The sequence below is a fragment of the Miniopterus schreibersii genome (assembly GCF_964146895.1).
Source record: "Miniopterus schreibersii genome assembly, chromosome: 9".
Classification (NCBI taxonomy): domain Eukaryota; kingdom Metazoa; phylum Chordata; class Mammalia; order Chiroptera; family Miniopteridae; genus Miniopterus; species Miniopterus schreibersii.
The window spans coordinates 52,739,373-52,766,484 of NC_138118.1; the positions used below are offsets into that span (position 1 = coordinate 52,739,373).

A 27,112-nucleotide genomic window follows, 5' to 3' on the forward strand; every position below is an offset into this window, starting at 1 on the left:
CTTACATTGAATACCCACTGTTATGCAAATTAAAAAGTGAGAAGCATGGAAAGAGAATCTCTGAATGTAGTTTCAGAGGAAATTATGGTTGATGAGACTGTTTCACTTTGAGTGACAAGTAGACTTCATCCTAACACACACAGTGCAATGCTACATTCTGTGCAATGTCAGGAAATGGCATATAATGGAGCCACCTGAAGGAAACGCTCCCTGTTTTTCCCTAAAGGCCAGTCTCTGTATTAAATAGTCTTTCATTGTTTATATTATCTTACTAAGGAGTAACCTGGAATATATCAAGAATAACTGTTTGCCTTTCTTTGCAAAAAAAGTTGTATAAAAGTTTATTTGATAATATGCCAAAGAAATCTGTTGTGCAAGGATTACTTCAATAAATCAAACCTGACCTGATTAGATGATTTAATTCTAGTTACTTTTCCTTTTAGGAGAGGGAAGAAACAATAACTGTCTTGATACTACAGTATACTTTCAAGCAAGATAAAAAAACTGCTGTATCAAAAAATAAAGTAGATGTTATAAACAACTATCAGAATAATTAAAACAATGAAAAATGCATCCACAATATGTGCATCAATTTTTTTAAGTTTGCCTCAGTTCTCTCTTTGCATAATTTTAAGTGTCAAAAGTTCTGAACTTTTCCTGAAAAAAGTAAATTAAAAAGCAAATGGGTAAACAATATAAAAGAACTGTAGAACCTTACTGCAGTTTGGGAAATATTTTCTCTTTCTGCCTTTATTCTGTGTTATGTATAATTTGGGGTTTATTTACAGATGATGTCAAGTGGCGTTACACTAAGACTTTAAAGTGTTTACTCTGTGAAACAGTAAGATATTTATCAGCCACAGATAAGTCCCTGCTTGGCCTGAAGCAAAAAAAGGAACTAACTTTAAGGGGAGAGTTTAGTTTCTTTTCCATCATCTCTTTGTGGAGTATTCACTGATTATTCACTTTATAATCATGTCATTCTCTTAACTGAAGACCAGTGCATAAAAGAGCTAAGTGACCAATGGTTTCCACCCAGGGAAGTCTGGGGATTGACAGCTCCACTTATTGTAGCAACTTGAATGTTCCTAAAACAATAACTTTAATTATAATTTTCAAACTCATGATATCAATGATGGCATGAATGCATTAAAAGTTATTTATAGCACCATTACATTGAAAACTAGAAAACGTTTACCAGCAATTACCAGGTATTATTGTCTATTCATATGACATTTATAATGTTTTGGGTTTTGTGCAAAGCATCAACAGAAAAACACCAAAAATGGAAAAAAAAGTTCTTACTCAGGCTGCTTAACAAAACTATTTGACTCTGATTTTTCCTGCCATCTGGTGGCAAGATAAAAACTCAGACAATATATATTCAACCACATAAACAATGCACTCTAATTTTAAATCTTTTTACCAATGTAAAACAAGTACATTCATATTAATTTTATATAATCCCAGTAATGAATATAATAAATCCATTAATTATATGTGTAATCCAAATTTAAAAAGTTATCTTAAATATATAAACAGCACATCAAGATTAACATAATCTTTAAAACTATGACATAAATAATCTAATACACTAAAAAAAAGACAAAAATTAACAATTTACTTGGTATCACATTTGTAGGTCAATGGTACTTATTATACTACATTAAATATTTGTTATAAACGAAGTCGACAGTGTTGAGCACATTCATTCATTTTAATAGAGTTGAATTTGATTGAAATGTAGATGACGGTGTTAAAGCAAAAGTATGCTAGAAATATGAGAACTCGTATTAATTTTTTTAATGAATTTGATGGATGGAAATGAATATCTTTCTAATGATGTTTAAAATGTGAACAGGAAGTTTAAGATAAAATAAATATTATTTTTATATAAACATTGTATAATTTACTTTGAATGCATTCCTTTCAAATGAGAGTACAGAATTATCTGACAGCATTTTTTATTTTAATATAACTACTTTATTTTACATCAATTGGACAGATTTGAAAAATGCATGATAGTGTAATATTTCTAAATGTTTAAAATAGATAGTCCATTAATAAAAGTTCTTATAACTTATGTACAATAATTTGAAGGTGTAAGAGATAGTGACATATATTACATATTAATTTTAGTCAGGTGATATGAGTTAGTGACAGCAATGGTTAGCAAACTCAGTTCTTCATTTGAGGACTCTTTTTTTTTACAGAGATATAATCTCTGAAATTACAGTGTGAGCTATTTCTTCTTATAATTTGGTCTGAGACCTCTTGTATATAATTAAAGAGAATAGTCTTAGGTTTATTACTGTTTTAAGACTTTTCTTAAATTTATAACTGTAAACAACTTTAAAAAGTTATGAGTTGTATTTTTCTGAATTTCAAGAATAAAATATCTGTTCTGATTTGTATATGGGAAAGGGAAGGGTTAGAAAAAGATTTAGCCAATTTAATAACCAAAATATACTCCGACTTTTATCCTAATGAATATTCTTTCTTACCTAGTTGGAAATAGGCAATAGCTGAAATAGCTTGTGAGACAGCTGAATGGCTGATTCACACAGTCATATGGATACATGTTCTGTCTACACAGCATAAACTGAAATAGAAATTTGGCAGCTACCCAATTTATGTGATCCTTGACAATTCAGGCCTTAAAGTAGATTTAACACTTGTGAATGAGATGCCTAAATAAAGCATGTTTGGGATGATATTCTAAAATTATTGCATGTACTTCAGAACTTGTTAAGTTCTCCTGTGAGAAAAAAAAAAAATTAAAAAGCAGAAAATACCCCGTTCTTATTTCTAATCCCCTGTGCTTATAAAGATATGCCTATAAAAATAAATTAGATACTGATACTTCTAGAATTTTTGAGTCAAGTCAATGTGGGGCTGGAAGATGGATAAAGTCTTAATATGATAGACTCTATTATTACATTTTGAAAACTCTAAGTTATACAACTCTCAGAGTTCTAAGTTAACACAGGAGTCATTCATCATTTTTTGAGCATTTATGTGTCAGACAATATAATTAAATAAATGACTAAGGAGACACCATCATATCTTAATCATTTAACTTTGAATGGGCTAGATAGCAAATGAAAAAAATTCTACCATGTAAAACTAAGAATGTAATATCAACTAAGTAGAAAGACTTAGATTTCACAAATACTTGGTGTCTAATAAATATTAATACATTGGTTTATGTAAGCGTATAGTTATATGTCTGATAGTAAAGCCTTAATCACTAAATTGAATACACTTTTCAATTAAAAAGCAAAAGTCCGAATTTTATTTTCATACAACTTAGACAAATAACCATAGTGTATTTGGCTTTATTTATATTTAATATCTATAATGTCACTTCAGTGTTTTGTAGAGGCGCGAAAACAAACAGATCCCCATTTGTACAATGTGTTAGAAAGACTCATTCAATCTTTGAGCGATTTTGTAATTTAAATCTTACACCTATTATGATGATAAAAACCTAAGGCTAATGGACCCTAAGTGACTTGGCTAATATCAGCTATTAAGAGGTAAAGCAAGGACACACAAACTCAGATCTTCAGATATGAAACATGTTCATTTGTGTGTTTTAAATAAACAGACATGAATTTTGGTATCAAAGATAAGTGGGTCCCAATCTCAGCTTCACCACTGAACACCTAGTACCATTAAACAAATATGATGATAATTCTCTCATGTGAAAGGAAATGTCAGGAAGGGTGAGAATAGAAAAGTGGCTATTTCCTAGCTTTTTTTGAGTCACTTATTCCTGTTACAGAATATAATCTTCCTCAGTTACAAGCAAGTACATTCCATGTCTATGTATGTATGTATGACAATTTGTCAAATTTTGTTTGCAGCTCCTCTGCTCTATCATGGATGATCAAGATTTGAGTGCAGAACAAACTCCAGGGAAGTTGTTAATACTAGTTAATGAACTTCAGAAAGTAGTGAAAGATTTAATATTTAGAGGAGAAAGACTTGTCTTTTGTTTTATAATAACTGTAAAAAACCAAAAATAATATTTATTTAATAAAGTTTTAAGTAATTTGAATTTCTAGGAAGATGAATTGACTTGTTTTTTTCCAATAATCCTTTAAAATGAATCTAGAAAATGTTTTGTTTACATGAGGCATTTCTCCTAGATAAAGAAACAACCTCAAGTGTCTTTATGTTTAATCTGATGGATATATTCTAAATGTAAGTTAATATAATCAACCACTGAATACCTATGTGAGGTGTTCTGACTTGAGAATACCAATATATGTGATTATGAATAAGGGAAAACATATTTTTAACTAATTCTCAATTTCTTCTGAAATATATTAGCCAATTAATCATTGTGAAAAATACAATTATTGGTCAAAAAAAAAATCCAATATTATATAGTTATAGGAAATAAACAAGCAGAAAAAATAAATTAATACATATATATATATATAAATGAAATGAGGGGCTCATTATGGGGAGTAACCTGGGCCTAAGTGTACTTGACTTTTAGCCGGAGTACTTCCACTGACAGATAATGAAGCCTTAGGTGACTTCTTGCACTGTGTTGATGTTCATGAAATGAGAAAGCAATACCTCACATTTATACTGAGAGTAATTTTCCTTCGCTAGCCTTTTGGTAAAAAGAACGCATCTTCACTGTTCATTTAACATATACAACATCTTTTATTTGTGTCCTTCTTTAAAGAAAAGAAATGAGTACTTTAAGACATTTAACTTTGTTGTTATTTAACATATTGAGGCCATTAATTCAGCAAAGTCAAGTTAGCTCTTTGTTGCTATATTAATCACAGAAATAAATGGAATGAAAATTTTACTTTTCAGTTTTGATTGCATTTTCTAAATACTCCAACAGAATTATTTTTAATTTACATACTGCAATTACCCAGCTAGGAGATTAGAATTCCTGCTTTTTGCCTTTCCTGAGGAAAGAATCTCTAGCCCATCAGCTGTGGTTACAGGATTCCTCCCACCTTTCTCCTGGGTCCTTGTCCCTCAGATTTCACATATTGACTTATCTTCCCGCTCTTACTAAAATTCTTTGGAGTGGCTAGCACTAACACCATCAACCTCCTAGCACCTGCTTTTTATTTTATGTATAATTTTGTCCTCTATAAAAACCTTCTAAGGACTCCTTACATTTCCAACATGTTGTGACTCATTTTCATGTTGTATAAAGTTGCTGCGGTATCAGGGAAAAAGGTCACATGAGATGTGAAATGAGTTGCAGTTGAAAATGCATACTCATATTTCTAAACACTCTAACTCAAGTATTGCAGAAAAAGTACAGCTACTGAACCCTTAAGAGCAAGGATTCACACTGGATTTGTTAATATAAAAAAAAATTCTCCGCACAGTGCTGATCATTACACTTTCCTTGCACTTTATTTCTTTATAATAAAACCTAGTAATGATGAATTGCAGTGTTTTAAAATTGTCTCTAAAGAACTCAGTTTTTCAAACAAATAAAGAACAACAAAAAACTTCAGCAACCATTGTAGCAGTTGGACAATAAATATTATTAACCCTAATAGACATGAAAGAAAGTAGATATGATCAAGTCAATGGTGTGTGAAAACTGCAATTGGCCGAGAAATAGAAAGGAATACAGACAGGTTCTGAATTATTCATTTCCCGAAGGTTTCCTTGACTCTCTAAAAACAATCTTTGTATTTAATACAGGTTTTATAATTTCCTCACATAACTTTAATAATCTTAAGGAAATAACATTTTCTCCAAATTAATTAGGATTCACTTAATAAAATATAAATCATTTCACTATATAACTTTAAGAGGCATTAGAGAGGGTTTTCATCAACTCAATTCAACAATGCTATAAATTCTAATTTTCAAATGTTAAGAATTCTTGACCTAGAATCTTTAAAGCTAATTTAAAGAAATGTGATATAATAATAGATGTACCCTTCCAGTGGATTTTTTAATCCTGCAAATTGAAAAGCAAATAAAGTAATGAGAAATAAGTTTGGCTTTGTTTTCTTAACAGATTAAAGAACTAGTAATATTGTGCTATATCCTTGCGCCAGACTTATGTTTGTAGGCATTTTTCCAAAACTATGATGAACTATGGAACTATGATGAAGCATGGGGAACTATAATTTGTTAATCAATCCTTAAAAATGAGAAAGAATAGCAATAATAATTATTATTTTGGAAGAAGTACATGTAACTGGCAGGCATCTATTTTTCTACCAACCTAGCTGTGAAGCAAAGATAAAATTGAGGTAAATAATTATTCTCAACTTACAGACCTCAGAGCCTTTAAACTGTTCCCTGTCCACTCATTGACTCAAATGCTAGCAATCTGAATTATAATATGCTGTCCTTTTCATCAGTGTTTTACAGCTTACCAACACCTTAATATACGCCATCTAATTTAAGACATACCAAGCTCCGTGGATACACAGGGTGGTTTTTTTTTACCCCATTCAAGACTAAAGAAGCCAAAGCTCAAAAAGGAAGTGCATGTAGGAAGTGGAGAAGCCAGGGCTTGAGCCTCTGGTTTCATGTGTTATTTGTCACTTCTTGCAACTGACACCCAGATGTACCAAAGTGCAAAACTGAGTCACATAAGCTTCATTAAAATACCTACACTCACTCACTCAATTTGCCTTAGATTTCAGACCAAGAGAATCCCCAAGATATGTGGTTGAAAATCATGTCATTTTTCTTATTTAAGAAAGTATAATGTACTTAAGTATACTTCATTCTAAATGCCATGAAATACGCACAGTGTTCTATACATGGGGTGTGAAATGAGTAGCAGATTAAATATGTTGACGAATGTTCTTAGTGAGCAGTCTGCAGCTGCCTTATGTTTCAGTCATTTATATCCTTAAAATTGGTCCTTAGGTTCAATATGTTTAAACATTCAAACACCAAAATTTCGAGGATCTTCACTGAACATCCTGCTGTGTCCCACCAGGAGTGACATAGTAACAGAGTATGAAGAAAACAGGATTTAACTTTTGCAAAATTATAGTGTTGCTGCTTGCAAGGAGCACATTTTTGGTGGGTAATTTTCCATCATGAATATGTATTTTTAATGTACAAATACTTGGAAAGCTTTTTTACAGCTGTCTTCACTTCTTTTAAATAAGACAAACTTTAGATGCATAATTTAGAATACTTATGTATAAAGAGATAATATTTTGTGCATTATAATCAAGCATAGGCCATGAACAAATAATGAAGATATAAATAAAGAACAAATAAACAAGGTGCCTGCTCCACCTTCCTCTAAATTATGTATGGAGACCTTTGGGGATCAAAATTAACAAATAAACAAAGGCATTCTGAGAAGGGTTAAATCTACTTTACAATACCAAATTATTACTATTTAGCTAATTTGAATACCATTAATGTAGAGTCGATTAAAATGGAAGACACCTAAACCACATAAAGTAAATCAGTTTTATGTTTATAAAAAACAAACATGATTATTTTGTTCTTCTTTGATTCTAATTTCTCATTTAATTTTGTGTTGTTCAATTCTTTCATAATTTATGTTTACATCTTGGCCACAAATACCAATATTTTGGTATTTGGAAGCAAGGTTTGGTATTTTGGTTGCAAGGTTTGGAAGTTTGAAGATTCTACTGCCTTAACAAAACTATTAAAATTTTTTGATATTCAGTCTTTTGGACTTTTCTTTTGATGCCGAGTTAACTTTGTTAAGTCACTTTTTATTTTTTTTAGTATTGGTGATAGCCAATATATCTTAATTATTCCTCTCTCTCCATGAATATATAATGTTTCATATATGAGCAGCACCTTACAATTTATAAAGCATTTTCCCATGTGGTATTAAGCATTGACATGTTACATATTGAATGTTTTTTCCCTCACAAAAATATACCTTATTACCAAGGCATTCTGAGGAATTAACAAAAGATGGATGGCCTGATTTTCAGCTTATATTACATTTCCAGGATACCGCTGCTGCAATATTTTATAATACACAATATAATTCAAGGGTTCATATTAATCAAGCAAGAAGAAATGACAAAATTTTACAAACAGCAACTGTGACTTCTGGAGTCTTCCCAAGGAATTTTATGTAAAGAAGCCAAACTATCCTTGAAAGAATGTAAGGAATAAATTTTCCAAGATCACTGATACTGACACTAGCTCTACAGGATCATTAAAGTCTCTTATTTTTTAAATTAGAATAACTATGGTCTATTCTTTTGTCTGGCTGGTTTCCACTAAGTCACATTTGCTCTTTCTCACAGTCTTGCATTCTTAATTAGTCATGTTCCTCAGATCTTTATTTTGAGTTGGTCTGTAATAATAAAGACCTTCTCTAAAACAGAAGCAAGTAACCAGGTATGGGTGCCTGATTCACTCTAGTAGAGCAGCACAGGATCAGGGTGGATCCAAATGCGAGAGCTCTAATAAAAGAAAGCCTTCCTTATTTGCATGCACAGCATGTTCAACCCACAACCTCCCAAATTCTAAATGACATCATCTTTCTCCAGAGAGAAAAGAAGTGTCTCTGAGTCCCTCCACCTAGGCTATTGACTTGACTATATTTTCAAGTGTCTTTTCTATATTAGTGCTTCCTCTTCTCTTATAGTTGAAAGTGTCCTCCATCTTAATACTTTTTACCTCAATATTCTAGTCTCTACTATTTTCACTCAATATCCTTTCCTTTAAATAGCCATCAACCTTTTTGAAATAGTTTAACTCTCTTTTCCATTTTTTAATTCCACTTACTCCTCAACACACTGAATCTACATTGTGCCTGCACCACACTTAAGGCAATACTTCTTGAAAAATTTGCCAGTGACCCTCTCATATTCAAATCTTATAACCACTTAAAAAAACTTTAAATATTTTAACCTCAGACACATTAGACCCCACTGGTCCTTATTTCTTAAAACTTTAAAGGAAATTTCCCACTTGAACTCTCACACAACAACCCTGACAATAAAAAAATGCTATCCCTATTTTTCAACTTAAAAAAACTCAGAAAAGTCATGGGCCTGAGATTGCACAACAAGTGACTGGCAATGTAGAGTGGAACTCAAATCTTTCTTTCCAAAGTTGTGACTAAAGTTATAATGGAGAGAAGAAGAAAAAGAAGGTTGCTCTGAGGAGTTGATATTTAAGCTGACTTCTGAAGAATAAAGAGCTTGCCATGGGAAAGTTTTGGGAGAGAACATTCTAGAAAGAAAGTAGAACCAGTACAATGACCTAAGTCATTAGCATGCTTGATAGGTTTAAGAACAAAAGTAGTTAATAAAGGGTCTCACAGGGTGTGATAATGCCAAAGAGGTAAACAAGGCATACATCATTTAGGACCTTAAAATCCATGCTAAAACTTGGCATTTTTTCCCCTAATTGTCATAGAAATCCATAAAAAGATTTTAAGTGGAGTAGTGATATGATCTGTTTTTAATTTTATAAAGAACATTGTAATTGATGCATAGAAATTAGACTCTAGAGAACAGACATCAAAGATGGGAAAGTTATATAAAAATGATACATAAGAAAGTCATATTCAGTTGCTTTTGGAGCATAGAGATATGAGACAGAGTTTTTATTACACAACTTATTAATATCTTTTTATTTTTGAAGCAGAAGCATTTAAGTCTTAATAGGAACCTGAGCTATTTGAGGAGTAAACATAGAAACCATAGACAGTCATACTAAAAAACAAATATTCATTTACTGTATGACTCTAAGAAATAAAGAGGTTTAAGGGTAATGCATCCTTAAATTTTGACACTACCATTATTGAATTCTATAATCAGACATAAATGTATCTGGATTACGTGCAACTTTAAACTAATCACCTAAAATTTCCTATTATCAGTTTCTTGTATACGAAATGAGAAGATTATGGGGCAAGAAATGAGGCAATGGGAAGCTGTTCAACAGGTATAAAGTTTAAGTTATGCAAGATGAATAAGTTCTAGAAATCTGCTGAGCAAAATAGTGCATTATCACTATAAGTTAAAAATTCATTATTATACACTTAAAAATTTTGTTAAGCAGATAAATATTATTTAAGTGTTCCTACCACAAAACAAACAAACAAAAACAAAGGGGCAGGAGGAATCTTTTGGAGGTGATGGATATGTTTGTTACCTCGATTGTAGTGATGATTTCATGGGTATATGGATATTCCAAACTCATCAATCTGAATTCAAAAATATAACCAAGTTTTTATTTTGATATATCAATTATACCTCAATAAAATTAATAATATGGAAAAATTATATAAAATCAATGATTTTCAAAAAAGTCTTGAGTGTTCTGCTGTAATGATAGTGTCTTTAAAATGGATAAAAGTTGACTGTACAAGCAAAGATCTCCTTATCACCACCCTTCTCCCACTTAAAGAGCTCCATTTTTTTATGTTATCTATATTAGAGTTGCAATATGTCACTTGAATTAAGCTAAAAAATATTAAAAATCTGCTAATTCATCTGAGGTCACTCTCAGACATATTACATAGATATATCATTTGCCTTATTTTCTCCTTTTCATAGATATTATTCATAGATGTTCTCATGCATGTCATTGACACATAAATATAAATTTTAATTTTTTATTACTAGTTCAGTCTTGTCTCCTGATAATGAATATATCCAGCAGCATATGTTTATTTTAAACTCTCAGAAAAATCCCAAACTCAACATACTACCAGTAAAATATTTGATTCTCTTTATTTATTTCTCATTGCCCAAGTCAGAAAAGCACAAACATCACCCTGAATTCCTCATTTCAATATATGTCCCTGGGTCCTATATTCTACCTCCTAAATATCTACCAAATCTACTCCGTCCACTTTGACTACTGCCTTCATATACAAGCATCAACTTTTTTTGAGAATATTAAACAGCTCCCTGATGGCCTCCTCTAATTTCCTCCTCTTGGCCAACACACTTGTCCAAATCTCAGCTCATAACTAACTTTTATATAAATCTCATCATTTTCCCTCCTTTGAATGGCTTCCCAGTTTATTCAGGACACACTTCATAGCCTGGGCATAGCTGCTAACACTATAACAATTAATCACTCAGTATGTACCAATCACTCCTTTTGGTGCTTTAATGTTAAAATGGTATGTGGAACAAGTTAGTCTGTGACATAATCCAAATCTCAAGTAAAAGATAGCTTTGTAATCACTTAAGTCACGAAACACAGCCTCATTTTAGAATTAGAATATATAGGGTGTCCAAAAAAATATATACACACGCTTTGAATAATTATAGAGGCAGTGTTTATTAAAAATACATTTCATTTTCAATATTGAGCTATCAGCTATAAAAGTATATACATTTTGGGGGGGACACCTTGTATATATATCCACCCAAGTTTAATCTGATTTAACAACACATCTTTTTCCACCTGCCTGTTCAAGTTAGCCTCAGCCTGGAGGGCTAGATGGTACCTTGGACCTGGAAAAGGCTAGAAGCTGACTGTTTTTTCTGGAATGCCTTTGTGAGTGGTTCAGATGTCCCCAGCTGGGGCTGGGATGCTCTCACCTGCAGTTCCCCTCTCTAGGCTTGAAGTGATGTAGGAAGCACTCCTTTACCCCTTATTCTCCTGAGAACAGATGCCTAAAGGTTGGCAATTATTCTTACTAATAAAATGTCTTCATAAACCCTCCCCCTCTCCATCATTGACCATGTAAACAGTCTCAAAGGGTAAACAGTTTCAAAAGGATTACTGGTGTTAAGAAATTTCCTTCAAAAATCTGAATGTGGTGATTTTGCACCTCAATTTACAATTTTCCATTTTTCAGTTTTTGGTGTCTAATTGATGTTTCAATTATACTGTGTGTTATTTAATTTACTCCTTAGCATAATTGTACAGGGATAAATCTAATCGCCTTTGTGCACTTGTGGAACTGAGTTTAATAGGAGCTAATAAATTGTTATAAGTTATAGACCACATAAAAGATTAAATCAGAAATCAATTCTAGGTACTAGAGTTTGGATCCATGACCCTAAGCCCTGAACTATACAGCCTCTGATGAAATTCCTTTTTATGATCTGGCCGCTATGTACTTTGTAAGCCACTTTGCCATTTTCAGTGCATTCCAACATCATTGACCTTCTAAGAACCCTTTTCATTTACCAACCTATTTTCACCTTCTGCCTTCACACAGACCATTTTCTCTACCAGAAATAGCCCTCTCCTTTTTCTTCCTTTGATACCGATTACCTACTGAACTCTTATTTTCAAGACGGCTGATTTCTTGATCTTACCAGGTGTAAATACTTCCTTCAACACGCCTGCAAATAACAGTATTATAAAAGGGTTTTCTATTTTTTAATAATTTGTTTACATTTCTGCCTCCCCTGCTAAAAGCAGATAGAGACTATATTCTGTTCATCAAATCCTAGAGGAAATGTTTGTTGAATGAAAAAATAATAGACTCTGTGTAGGCTACAAATGGTGAAGTTAAATGCTTGCTAAGAATTCTGGATAGAAGGGTAAATCCTTGGAAATAATCTAGTCCAACAAACTCATTTAAGAGTCAAGAAAATTTAGGGCCACAGAGAAAAATTTACTTTTTGAAGGCACACAATATTGTATTTTTAATTTGGAAATCTTCTTACTCCATACCTTGAGTATTTTGCATTCTTTATTTACACAAAACTTTCAGCAAGGTCATGTGGCACAATGCCAGCATACAGAACCTTCACCCTCATCTTTCTAAGGCCTAGCAGATGTGACCAGGCTGTGCCAGGACCACCTGGGAGTCATTCCTAAGTGGCAAGACTTGTCTCACTTATGTAAAGGTTATAACTACAATGCACAGCAGGTGCTTAATTTACTGCATTCAAGGTCATTACAAAGGCACTTTGCTAAGTTCTTAGATGCAATGAAGCTCATATCACAGTAATAATGTTAACTTTGCTCCCTCTCCTTGTTTTTTCAACTATTTAAGTCAATCGTTTTCTGTTATCTATACTTTTTATTGTAAGTCCTTCTCAGAGGTAAGGTATAAATTATAAATGAGTGAATGAATGATCAAAAGCATGATATCAGTTAAAAATAATAATTTTAAAATAAAAATTAGTGAGAGAGGCAGAGAGAATTCTTACCTTTATATTCAGTAAAGGCTGATGTTAGATTAAATAATCTGGTTCCAAGGTTTTTCTAATAAAGATTTATAAGTATTTGATTTATATCAAGAGTGGTTACTTTTTTCATTTTCAAAAATTCTCTGCAGTAAAATGCTCTTATTTTTGAAAAAGGTAGGTCAGCCTTAGTGTCAAATTTTGCTTACTTTTCAAGTTTTGTTTTTGATAATATCAATATGTTATAAAAGTATAAGCAATTTTCTCCTTTTTTAATCTCATTTCTGGAAAAGCAAATAAAATGGTCAAAATTAAGGAATTTTTATCAAAAATTTTTGAGAGTTTAGAGAAGTGATTATTTAAAAAAAAAATAGAAATAGGCTGACCTGTAAGTCATACCACATGTGTTTTAAAAGTAATGCCCACGTTTTATGTATTGATATTTTTGAATAATAAACTTTCTATCCATCTCTAGGAAAGGGAAAGTATGGTTATGTATATGAATGATGTAATATTACTTCCTGCCTTTGGGAGACCTTCTCTCTTGTTAGTACCATTTGACTCTAACCTTGTAATCTTTCAAGAATGTTTTTGGTCATGGGCCTTCACCTACCAGTGATTTCATCCAGATACAGTTTCCGTAGCCTTTACTGGTTTAAACAGAAGGAGAGAGCACACCATCTGAACAAAATAAAATGTCACCATTAAATTGTTTTTTGCAGCTTAAGGTACACTGTAATGATATTTTTCCAGCAGCTGCTTTTGGTTGGATTTAAAGTTTAGAAAAAGCTTTGCATTTGATACAAAATAATAAAGTGCAGGTTGCGTTACTTCCTTCTTTTGTGTCCCAAACATAAGGAAAGCCTTTGTGTTTTACACGGTAACTGATGATCATTAATTTTTTTTTGTTAACCTAAATATTTGCCCACATGTGCTAAATGGGGTATATATGAAAGTGCTTTTGAAAAAAGTAAAAGCATTCTTCTGATAAATATGACTGTGACTTGGGTTAATTTGTATGGCTTCTTACATACAGTTGATTTCTTCTATAGAACAGTTTAATTGCTTATGCAAAATAAGATGTCTCAGTGATAAATCTGTTCTTGTTTCCAAGAGGTAAGGATTTCTTTCATATATAATCACAGTAATTAATTCTATTTCTCACTCATGCTATTTGTTGTATTCATAAAGAATATAGACTTTAGAAAAATACAAACTTAAAAATACAAATGGTTAAATAAAATGAGTAAAATGAAACAAAAACATGAAGTATTGAAACAAAAATCAAAGCAAGAAAGCTTTCATTATTTCTTATAATAGCACAGTGAATAAATATTCACCAATTAATAGAGTTAGTCTTAGATAGTCTAATGAAGAATGGGGAAAAGAGAACAAATCACTGAAGATTCCTTAAGTGTTTGGGATTCCCTATCATTATAATCCATAAAGAGTTCATAAATCCCCTATTGCTTCCATTATCAGAAGTTTCAAGGTCAAAATTAAATAAGAAGTGCTTTCCTTGTAAAGAATGCCTTTAACAAACTTCATTTTTATTTCTCTTTCATTAAGCCACATTTGTGTTCCTAATCAAAACTTGGAACTAGGCTGTGAGAGAAAGCATTTGAGAAGACAAATGATCCTGTGGATGGTAGCAGACAGTAATGGTTGTGAAATATTGTTAAAAAATAAACTAAAAAACAAAAGAGTGCTCTCAAAGGTGAAAAGATGGAAGAATACACACTGGACGTTGGTGTGTGGGTCTTACCTTGCACTGATGCTAAAAACTGAGGCTTATATATAGATAATACCTAATACTTACTTACTTACATATGGTATATAGCAAAGATTGTACATACAAATCCCAGAACTCCTTCTCCAATTAACTTTTAATTTTTTAAACACGTATTATTTAGCAATATTCCTTAGCATGAGCTCTAGGAAAAGCTCTATAGGAATAAAAGTACGCCTGTCCCAACCTTGTCCCCATTCACCCACTTGGCTGTCTCAGTGAGATTTGAATTCTTTCTCCTTCAAGACTGTACTTGACATCTTTTTTTCATAATTGGATTTCACATATAAAAGTATTTGGGTCAGAGGGAAAATAGATTATGATTCTCTACTGGCTAGCAAACAGTAAAGATAGGAACACTGAGTAGAGAGAGAAACAGGAAAAAAAAGAAATGGTGCTAGGTTTAACAGACCTTCCAACAAACAAGTGAAAGACTAAAATGGGGAATTATGATATTTAATCATGTATTACAGTAAAAACTCTGACATTCATAGCCAGCACTACACAAAAATGAAACATTTAAGCCAGATGGACACTGAGATTAAACTATTGCCCCTATCTTTTGTGATGTTTCTTTTCTGTCCTGAGTCATGAAGTATTTATTAATGCTTATGAGTGGCCTTGCAAAAAGAAGCTGCTTTTAAACTGTGGGGATCCCCCCCACCCCCCAGCAGCATTTCTGTTTAGCAATCAGAGTGACTGCTTGACAGTGTCATTTTTAAAAGACTAACATTTTTCTGACTCTTCATATCCATATCTCCCTTAATAAACAAGTGCATGAAGCTTTAAAAAGGTGCAAAGAAACCTTTAAAGGAGGATCTTTTGGTGTCCTTTTCAGTATAAGATTTTTAATAAAAGGTTGCAAGTGTTACTTAGTGTCAATATATCTCATTTTTCCATGGCATAAAGGAAGAACTGTACACAGGAAGAATCAAAGGACCTTGTAATCTAGAGTGACTGTTAAAAAAGCAGAGCTTAGATTTGTAGGACAATAATTTCAGTCTTTTGAGGGATAAAAATAGATTGTGTTAGCAACCTCTCCCAATGGTTTTATATCCTCATGGGAGAAAGAGGGAACGAAAGAGTTATGAAACTTAGACCTGAAATTGCTAGAGTGCAACAAAATCCCCAATTCCCCTAGCCAAAAAGAGACAGTCTAAACCATCCATATTTCTATGCATGGTTTTTTTCCTGGTTTCTAGGGAAACATGCTTTTATACCTAAGGCTGACTTGGGAAATCTTTTTTGAGATCTCTTGTCCCAGTAAAAATTTGCTGTTTCTATTGTGAACAACAAATTAGGAATAGTGGTCCTCCAAATTATCTGACTCTCAGATTTTTTCCCCCAATAGTAGCTTAAGTTAATGCCCAGGATTATTATTAACTGCATTGACTTGACACTGATTGCTATCTAAATTTAATAGAGTTTTAAGAGACTAACTCAATGAACAGTAGTAGATAGCTCTGGGGATTACTTAATCTCAAATTGAGCACCTAGGCTATAATAAGATGTTAATATGTATGGCTGTAATAGAAAAAAAAGTATATGTGAATATACATGTGTTTATATCTCCATATAAGTAAAATAGAAATGATAAATTTTTTCCTGAATTGAGGAAAAGTTAGCTTAGAGTCATGGGGCTACAAGGGATAATTGAGTCACATTATCCTATTCTCTGACTCCAACACATTTCAGGAATATGAAGAAATTTTGAGAAAGGCTTTGGACTTTGATGGGATATGAATTTAGGGTAAGGAGGAGTCCAAATAGACATCTAGACATTAAAAGGCAAGATCTTAGCTAACATCTTAAGTAATCGAAAAATAGGATGAAATCCATTAGCTTTGTATTTTTACTGGTCATGAAGTTTCTACTGATCTTTGTTCCATTTTTAATCTATATTTCACTTGTCTCTTTTCCCAACATATTCTCCAGCCTTTTTCAGGTAAATCATGCCACCACCACCCCATTTTATTCATATAAGACATTCAGTGTTTGTCAAATTACAAAGCACCTTTAACTACTTTAGACCTAAATAAAAGTCTTCTTTTAAAAACAAATTCATACGCCAAAAAGGATCATGTCATATAGAGGTAAATTCAATCAGAAATCAGTATCCTGCTCTGAAACTTTCACCATGACACTGCACCATATTGTTTCAGGGGAACATAAGCCGACTAAACCAAGATACAGAAAAGTCATATAGTAAGCTTTAACAGTGGAGAAGGAAATTCTCAAGCGTAATGAAACACTGACATTCAAGAAGTAAAGTAATATTCCCTCTCACCAAATGGCAGATGATGTAATTTATTAACAACACTTTTTTTTAAATCCTCACCCAAGGATATGTTTTCATTGATTTTTAGAGAGAAAGTGTGGGAAGGAGAGAGAGAGAGAGATCAATATGAGAGAACATCAATCAGTTGCCTTCCACGCTTGGCCAGACCTGGATTGAACCCACAACCTAGGTGTGTGCTTTGACTGGGAATCAAACCTGCAATCTTTTGGTATGTGAGGCAACACTCCAACCAACTGAGTCATTCAGTCAGGGCAACAACAGCTTTTGATATTGCTATCAGTTTAGAGTGATGCTCATATCATTGCTAACACTTCCAAAAATGGTGAGAGTGACAGCAAGGTGGGTACTGCATATTTGTGTTACAAAACTGGACTTTGGAGTTCTACTAACTCTAGATGCAAACCTAAACAATTTACTTAATCTCTTTGAGCCACCACATACCTGTTCTTCACAGAGATTTTATTTTTGTTTAATAAAAAAAGACACTACACGCACACACAAATATATGTGCATAGATAGAGTACCTCATACCTAGGTAATTTTTAATATGCCCTTTTTCTTAATTCCTCTGAAGGTCTTAACACTAATCTTTGTGTTTAATTACTTTATTACTTTTCATAATTTTAACTGAAAAAAAATAAGATTATAGGAATAAAAGAAATGGAAAAGATTAAAATGCCATCGACAGATAAAACTTAATATTCCATATTTAAGTTAAATATAATGCATGTGTTAATTACCATGAGAATGGTTGGGTAACAATATCTGATTATTCAGATAGTGAAAGAACTTAGAAGAAATTTTAAATCGTAAAAAGAGCTTCAAAACTATGGAAATTACCTTCAATACTGGTTCAAAGAGAAAACTTTTTAAATGAAAACATATAAAGGACAAATATAATTAACAACACTCTACTGAGGCAGGACTGAGTTAGAGTTGTTTGCATACCGTTTCTAAAGGCGAGTCCAGCTGCCTGGGACACACACAGGCTCGGCCCTGCTGCAGGATCAGGATCAGCTCAAGAGCCTTCTTGGCTGTGTGTGTCCCATCGCTGCAGCAGTGGCTCTCAGTCCCATCTCCCAGGAGTGCGAGGCTCCCAACCATTTCACTTTCCTTATCTCTCGGCCTTGGCCAAAAGACACTGTAATTCTGACTTTTCTGGCTATAATATGAAGCATGATAAGATTAAAGAAAATAAATGAGTTAAGCCTGAGCTTTCCTTGCTGGAAGCAACAGTCTTACCATTATTTTAGATGAAAAAAAATTTAAAAAAAGGTGCAAGATAAAAAATGTGTATATGCCTCAAATAGTAGCACACAGAAACTTCTCCCAGAACAGGGTGAAACTGGTCTTTGAGACAAGCGAAACCAAAGCTTATTCTCAAAAGGTAGGTTGTTTCCCAGAGACTGGAAGGACTATGGGAAAGCATGGATGGGAAATTCTGCTCCTTAATCAGACCGGAGGGAAGCCAGGCAGGTAGGTTCCCTTGGCCCTTAGTTATGCCGGGATGGTTCTTCCTTTTTTCCTCTCAGAGAAACATTTGAAATGAGTACAACTATTCCTCCTTGTAGGCTCTTTTACACTTGGCATTTTGTCCTCTGGGTAGGTGTGATAAAGAATATGACCTTTTCCCCCTCACAGGGTGAAAAAGAATTATTACTATCTGGCATTATATGCATTTCCTCTGAAGAGTGTGTGAAGCACATCATAAAATGTTAATTAATAGCCAGTATTCTTCAATACATCCCTGGAGATGGCAAAAGCAGGTGATAATCCTCACACCCCTGACTTCTACCCTGGGGGAAAAAAAGGCTCATCCACAGTAAAAACTGAGAGAAAATACAAAGGACCAGTGGGAATGAATGTTTATATGCATTTGATCAAAAGAATTGTCACTGTTTAAGGGGATCAGAAAGCTTTGGAGAAATGTTAGAAGTTTTAAAAAGTGAAGAATTGGAAAAAGAGGAGAAAAAAATAAAGTATAAGAAAAGAGAAAGAAATAGAGAAGATGAAGAAAAAAACAGTGAAGCATCTGTGACATCACTCTTCTGCCAGAAGGCCTCAGATGGACCAGAGGCGCCAGAGTTCTCACCCCCGCCTCAGGAGTGCTGGGTCCCAGGGGTGCTGGGGTGACGTGAGGGGGGTGGGCACAGCCCCTCTCACACTCCCTGGTGAAAGTGCATTTTTACTCTACACATTTGATCTGAAATGTCCTTGCAATGATGAGTTGTCGGGAAGGTAGAATCTGTTTTTGTGGTTGGTTGTTTTTCTGTCTGCGTATGTGTGTTTGTTCACTTGGTGTGAGGGTGTGTGTGAATGTGATGACTGGTTATGCTGTTTCTTGTCATTGGCTTTGGTAGTGTGCTGACTTGCTCTTTTGAGGTTAAAAACCCCAAATGAAACAGATATCATTTTCTTAAATACCTTTCTACTTAACATTTGAAAAAAATCTCAAGCGAGAAAATACAGTTATACAGATGTTGGAGCAGATTTTATTGGGGTGGGTTGAACACACTGACCTAACTCTTTTACAGATAATGTAAGATGAAAATAAATTTCAAGAACAGTCCTTAAAAGAAAAATTCACCTAACATTCAAACTAGTGTCTTAGCTGGGAAGTAGGAGGCATCCCTATTTCCTTTATTTTCCCCCCAATCTTTAATAAGAATTAGTGCTGAACAAATATTTTGTTAACTAATGAGTGATGGGTTCAGGTATATGGATTTACTTATATACCTCCTGATTACCTGAGGCACTCATTCCTGCTCTCACCTGACGCACCAGAGTCAAAGAAAGACAGCCCCCCCTCCCCACTTCTCCCTAGGGAATAGTCTCTGCCCTTGCAGTTTTCTCTAAAAATGTTTCAACATTAATCTTAGAAGCTGCTTTGTTCTCTTCTGATAGGCTTTATCTCTATTTTTCATACAAATCTTGGTTAATATTTACTTTGGAAAAACATGCAAATAATACCAGATTTACAAAAAAAAAAAAAAGAAAAGAAAAAGAAAAAAGAAATACCCATGTTAGCAAATTTTTATTTTCTTAAATATTTATATTTTCTTAGAACCTGGAGATAAGGTGAAGATAATTTAAGAATCTTTTAAATGTGTCTCATTCATCCAAGTGTAGAGCCAACACCCAGGTTACAGTCTGCAAAACAGTGGAGTAGGGTAGTAAAATCTAAAGTTAGTTTTAATAAATTGGGGTGACAGTGCTTAATCGGAAAAATTGAATAATTTCATTTAAAAAATAACCCAAATGTCTAATATATGCTAGGCATTCAGGTGCCAAAGTAAGAAGATAAAAGTGATAAGCAAATATAAAAATTATTTTACTAATACTGGGAATATTGTTTTGTTATTCAAGTATTCAAATAATAAGATATTAGGATCATGTGATTCTCATGCACAACCGCTCAAACTAATAAATAAACAAAAAGTGATACAGCAAAAGTATAAAAACTAAGAGCTAGAAAAGAATTTACATTTTATATAGTCCAGGATCTTTAAACTTCCCCTGAAACCTAATGTAAGACACTAACTTGCCCAATATCAATATGGTTTCATTTGCTCCTAATTGTATAATAATTAAATTAACCACTTCTTGTAACTTGGAGACATAGCTTCAGTTATTAATTATTGCTATCCATGTTCTGTAGAAAAAAATTAAGATAACATTTTAATCAGTTTTCCAGTATTTAGCCTTTAATATAGCCCTTAGCACTCATATTAAAGGAAAGAAGCTTGTCTTATTCCTACTTGTCCTGCTGCAAGTAAAAAGCATTATAGAAAAGTGCCTGCCACATGTTTGTAAAAGGAGAATAATTCGAAATGCATCCTTAATGGATACATGAACCAAGTTGTCAGCTGTCAGAAGAGAGGTGCGTTGGCGGACTGGGTGAAAGGTGGAGGGATTAAGCAAAAAACATATATATATGTGTGTGTGAGTGTATATATACATATATGTGTGTGTATATATATATATATATGTATCTATATATATAATCACATAGACATAAACAACAGTTTGGGGATAGCCAGAGGGAAAGGGGGTGTAGATGGGGGTGAGCAAAGGAAGAGAAAATAGAGATGGAAGGAGACTTTGCTTAGGGCGATGTGCACACAGTGCAGTGTGCAGGTGATGTTTTATTGAGTTGTACACTTGAAACCTGTATTCCAATAAATTCAATTAAAAAAGAATCTTAAAAAAATTCATCCTTAATATGTTTATGTTACTGTGTCAATGACAGCATGACCTAAAGTATTCTTGAAGTAACCTGGTTTCTCAGTCAAAGATACTCAAATAAATAAATGTATATATTGGAGAAGACATTCTGAGAAGATGAAGAACAGAATTTACTTCCATTTATTTGCTTAATTTCTGAGCTATCTCTGCATATTTTTTTTCACCAAGTTGTATGAAAGTAATGTCAGTGTATATGGATATATAGGGATATGTCCAAGCTATTTTTCCCTACATATAGTGACATGGGGGTATGGAGTCCACTAAATAAAAAGTCAAAGAGTTAATTAATATGGTTTTAGGATCTTTGTACCTCCAAGAGCATCATCAGAACCATACCTGACTGAAAGACAAAAATGCTTAGAGAGTGAAATAACTATACGGAGAGACATTTCTGTGAAAGCTATTGATTAATTCTCAGAATACATGGTCAATATTGGATTTGCTTTGTCTTTGGGGATCTTCATCTACCTAGACTGGCTTTTGCCACATCCCCCTCTTATTACCACCTTCCTCAGTTAGGTAACTAGATTCCACCTGAACAGCTAACCAGCCCATGCCCAGGTAACATCTTTCTAGAGTTGAAGATATCACATTACACTCATTTGTTTTTCCAGTAAGAGTTAACATTTGTTAAAATTTACCTTGAAATGTTGCAGTTGTAAGGGAGACCCTCCCGGGCCCTCAGTTGCTCACACCTTCTAGTAATGTCAGTTTCCTCTGGAACCTGGAGCAAAAGGGAGCATTTTGACAAATCTAAAAATAATCCGTCCATTAGTATCAAGTTACTTTCCTGAATATAGCAAGGTGCTCTTTCTGCCTCCTGCATACGCCACCCTCCCACACGCTATTCTTCCTCTCCCTATGTATTATGTTCAGAATTCAATGGCAACTTCACTGACATACTACTTTTTCCCCAAAGATTAAGGTCTTAAAACATAATTCCATATAAAATTAAACCCAAAGCTTTTTGCAACTTTGAAATATTATTTTACTACATTTATAGGTCGTGATGGAGATCTTGGTGAAAACAAACTATGACATAAAATAAACAAATAAATTGGAATACATTAATTAACACTTGACATTTGTTTCTTTCCATAACATATAATTATTTTATATAGATTTTGTAAAAAACCCAAAAGAAAAAAATATTGATTTTTGTAGACTACGAAGAATTATATAAATGGTGTTATTATTTCAATAAAATTGATTATATCTATGGACAAGAATATTTACAAGAACAAATCTAAAATGCTATGTTTAAAGAGGACATTTCATTTCTTTTTACCTGTTATTTGACATCAGAAAATATTTCAGAAAGTCACTATTCTTAAAGTGATTGGTTGCTTCTACATGTCTGGAGTTAATATCACATAAGATTTTAGCAACAGCTTTAGGAAAAGGTTATTTATTTTTTCAAATACATTTTCCAGTTTAATTAGAAATGATATGTGATACTCTCATGATTATCAATCTTAAAAATGGTACTTTAAAAAAGCATTGTCTTTTCTCTTATCAAATATATCCTAACATGCTCCTCAAAATAATGTTCCAATTTGGTATCTTTCCTTGAACACCTGGAAAATTAATTAGCATTTACACAAAGAAATGGAATCAAATGTTCTCTAAAATACATTTTTTATAGCCACTCACAGAACAATAAAAACATTCTACTAAGATTCTTTTCAATGCTAAAAAATGCATTCAGTGGGGTCTGTTTGGGGGGATTGTAAGGGGAGAAACCTGGGGTGCTTAAAGGTTAATGGACAGTGATTAAGGTTAATGGCTGAGTGCTTAAGGTTAAGTGCTGTATTTACATAGCTGCCAGTTCTCTAGAAAAAAAAAGTTTCATGTCTATCAATCAGTTCCAGCTAATAGCAAATTAAACAGCAAATGGGGTATAAAGACAGAAGGTAAAGACCTCCGATCTGCACTTACAGGGTGGAATTGTCAATTCTCAATGAAGAAGTATTTATTGAACACCTACTTTGTCATAGCTGTGTTGTACACAAAGAAAATTAGCACCTAGTAGGGAGTGGGCCAATGAATGAAATACTTCAGCACAAGTAGCTATGAAATAAATGACACAGGTAATACATGATATATACATTCAGAACAGAGAATGGTACTTTCTAGCTCAAGATTTCATAGAATAGGAAAAGATGTTTCAATTATGCCTTAAAATTAGTGGTTTTCAAAGAGCTATATTTCATTCTTTAAAAAAGGTATAAAATCTTAGACAATATGAATACCTGTCAATGACACCATGTGCATACGTATTATCCTGCCATAGTTTAACCACTAAAACGACATCAACAATTTATCAATAATATTAATAAGTAAGCACAATTGTTAGGAATATTCACTTACAATTCTTTTCACATGCAAAATCTCCAGATCAATTTGAAGTAAGGACAACAATAACAAAAATTGCGAGAGCAAAACTACATTGTAGCACGCTGACCTTGAATTCAATGTAAACTTAGGCTAGGAAAATCAGGAAAGTTTAGGCTAGGGTAGGATCTGTGGAACCCGGCAGTTATCCAAGGCAAACTGCATTACTAACCTCCAAATGACAACATGATTAATTATATAAATGAAGTTTTCTAAAGCAAGATTAATGTTCATCTCTGCAGCAGCCACTGGGAACAATGCTTCATACATGGGGCAGCCTCACTTTTACTCAATTAGCAACATTCAGTCAGGGCTGTTTGTCTTTCTCTTTTCCTTTTTTCACACCCCCCCCCCCCCCCAGTTTCAAAATGATTTCAAAACAAAGGTATGCTAAGGATGGAGCATGTGGGGGTGAGGCGCTAAGAAGGAACGCTTGGAAGGGTAGAGAAGGTGAAAAATGGATTTATAACATAATTATTAAAAGTAAATTTTCCAAGTTCTCTTAAATAATATTTTCACTCAATAAGGTTATTCCATTGGCTAGGTTCACAATGTTTAGAGCATGAGCATAAAACAGGCAAAAGTGGATGGGCATGAAAAATTGACATTGAATTGTAATAGATCCTGATCTCCTAACAGGGAGAGTGACGGCCAGGGAGTAGCTTCTTTGAGTCCTATGTGAACTTACTTAGATTAGGACAATCCGAAATGAGCTGACCTGAGGAAGATTCCAGCTCAGAGGTGGAATGATAAGGCGTCTCGGCTCTTGGCCTTCAACTCATCTCTTTGAATTTTCCTGAAGCAAAAATAGTAAAGAATACTTATGAAATAGAAGAATGTTCTTGCTAAAATCTCAATACCACCAAAAGGGTTAAAACTTTATTAATTAAAAGATATTCATCAGTAAACAAAAGCCCTGGTCCGGATGGCTTCACAGGGGAGCTTTCTAATTCTTGAAGTTGTAGGGTTAGACAGTTTATTAAAAATTTGTCTTGCTTTTTGAGGCAGGCCTGTGGTGCTGTGAACTTCCCTCTTAGGACTGCTTTCACTGTGTCCCATAGATTTTGGGTTGTTGTGTGTTCATTTTCATTTGTTTCCAGGAAGCTTTTGATGTCTTTCTTGCTCTTATTGGTAACCCATTCATTGTTCAATAACATGCTGTTTAGCCTCCATGTGTTTGAATGTTTTTGAGTGTTTTTGCTGTAGTTGGTTTCTAATTTCATGCCATTGTGCAGGGCTTTTGTTTGCTGGGAGTTTTCTTTATTACTGTTTCGATTTCATCAGTTGTTATTAGCCTGTTCAGGTTTTCTGATTCTTCCTGACTCAGGTTTGTATGATCTCACTCATATATGGAATCTAATAAACAAAATAGACTGAGGAACATAGATCCAGAGACAAAGAAGCATGGAACAGACTGAAGAATCTCAGTGGGAAGGCGAGGGTGGGAGAGGAGGTGGGGAGAGATTAATCAAAGAAGTTATATGCTTATATGCATAACCCATGAACACTGTCAATAGTGTGGTGAAGGCCTGTGGGGGAGAGGGCAGATGTGGCGGGGAAGGGATCAATGGGGGGAAGAAAGGGGATATCTGTAATACTGTCAAGAATAAAGATAAATTTAAAAAAAGAAGAAACAAATGTGGTACAGCAAAAAAAAGATATTCATCAAACTGTACTTTCGACATGCTGTGTTTAATATGTTTCAACATGTATTTAATGAGCTTCCTTTCCAGGTCCTAGAAGTAATTACTACACCAATAGAATAAGTGTTCTGATTTAGGAATTACTGGAAGTGAGGGTTACAATTCCTAAGAATAGACTGTTCAGGAGCATGCAGCTTTTTGAACTGAAAACATTGCTGTTGGCAGAAGTTCAAGTTTTGGAGTAATAGGAAGTCCGTATGTAGACAGTATGGGCTTGAAGGTGACTCAATTGTTGAGAAAATAAGGGAAGAGAAATTGCCCATGAATTGAGAAAGTTGTGAAGAGAATGAAAAAGTGTCAAAGATAAATTTTATAACACTCAAAATTTGCTAAGGGTCAATCCTGTTCTTTATATTTCCTAGACCTTCTTGCTTCTAATTAGAGAAAGGTCCACCTTGTCTCTGGAGTTGGCCAGTGAAAAAATAGTAGGCAAATCAAAACTGTAGTGATCTAGTTTTCTCTCAAGTCTTCTTTTGCATGTGTCTCAATTATTAATTGCTTTGCTGTACAGTATGGATCAAATTTAATTAAAACATATTATTTCACATATCTTTAGAGGTCACTTTGAGATGTCCCATTGAAAGAAAAAATCCAAAATTTATAAGTGTATTATTCATCCAAATTAAAAGAGCCAGCCACAATCTATGTTAAAACTTAATTTCTATTAAATAAGAAATGTAATATGTAATAGAAAAAAAAACCTGCCCGGCTGGGCTAGGCTCAGCAGTTGAGCATCGACCTAGGATCCAGGCGATTGGGGTTCGATTCCCGGTCAAGGCACATGCCCTGGTTGCGGGCTGCAGCCGATCAATGACTCTCATCATTGATGTTTCTATCTCTCTATCCCTCTCCCTTTCCTCTCTCTGAAATCAATAAAAAAAAACAACAAAAAAAAACCTAACAGAACTTCCTAGCTCTCTGATAAATTTTCCAAAAAATTATAGCTCTGTTTCAAAAAAAAAAAAAAAAAAAAAGCCCGGCCAGGTGTGGCTCAGCGGTTGAGCGTCGACCTAGGATCCAGGCGATCAGGGTTCGATTCCCGGTCAGGGCACATGCCCAGGTTGTGGGCTGCAGCTGATCAATGACTCTCTCATCATTGATGTTTCTATCTCTCTCTCTCCCCCTCTTCTTTCCTCTCTCTGATATCAATAAAGATACATTAAAAAAAAAAAAGTATTGCTCTGATTTCAAATGGGATTATGAAATAATTGCAATATATCTTTCTATTTCTTTAAGTAATATCATTCTTAATATGGTTTCATACATTTTCCTCTTATTATACATAATTCAAGATAAATTAAGTTCACTACTTTCAGCTAATTACATGGCACTATCTCGATTTTATTATGATGTCTATAGTTTGACAGAACAAAAAATTACCTTTAATAGAACAAAAGCAAATTATTATCTATTTAAAGTGCAAGAAATGCCTTTTAATTCCTCAATTCATAATAAGCACTTAACAGAAGCCAGCAAAATTAACTAAAAGAATCAATGCTCTCATTTTTCAATATCCAAGTAACTTGAGGATATTTAATTACTCAAGAGTTTATTAATTGAGTCAAGATTGACTTTGTCATTTAAAATATATCATAAAATAAAA

At 33.5% G+C, this 27,112-nt stretch overlaps 1 protein-coding gene across 7 annotated transcripts in view; it reads right to left on the bottom strand.

Annotated features, from left to right (window-relative positions):
• The window catches only part of SEMA3A (semaphorin 3A), a 441,509-nt gene that overhangs the window by 402,360 nt on the left and 12,037 nt on the right, over positions 1 to 27,112 (bottom strand). For 6 of the 7 annotated variants that reach the window (XM_081148088.1, XM_081148091.1, XM_081148089.1 and 3 more), the window contains exons 2-3: positions 24,495 to 24,602; positions 22,054 to 22,136 (exon numbers count right to left, since the gene is read on the bottom strand). The gene's annotated coding sequence lies outside the window, so the exon portion shown is untranslated. Of the gene's footprint in view, positions 1 to 10,131; positions 10,160 to 22,053; positions 22,137 to 24,494; positions 24,603 to 27,112 lie in introns of those variants that run through there. The other variant, XM_081148094.1, reaches the window with a different exon arrangement.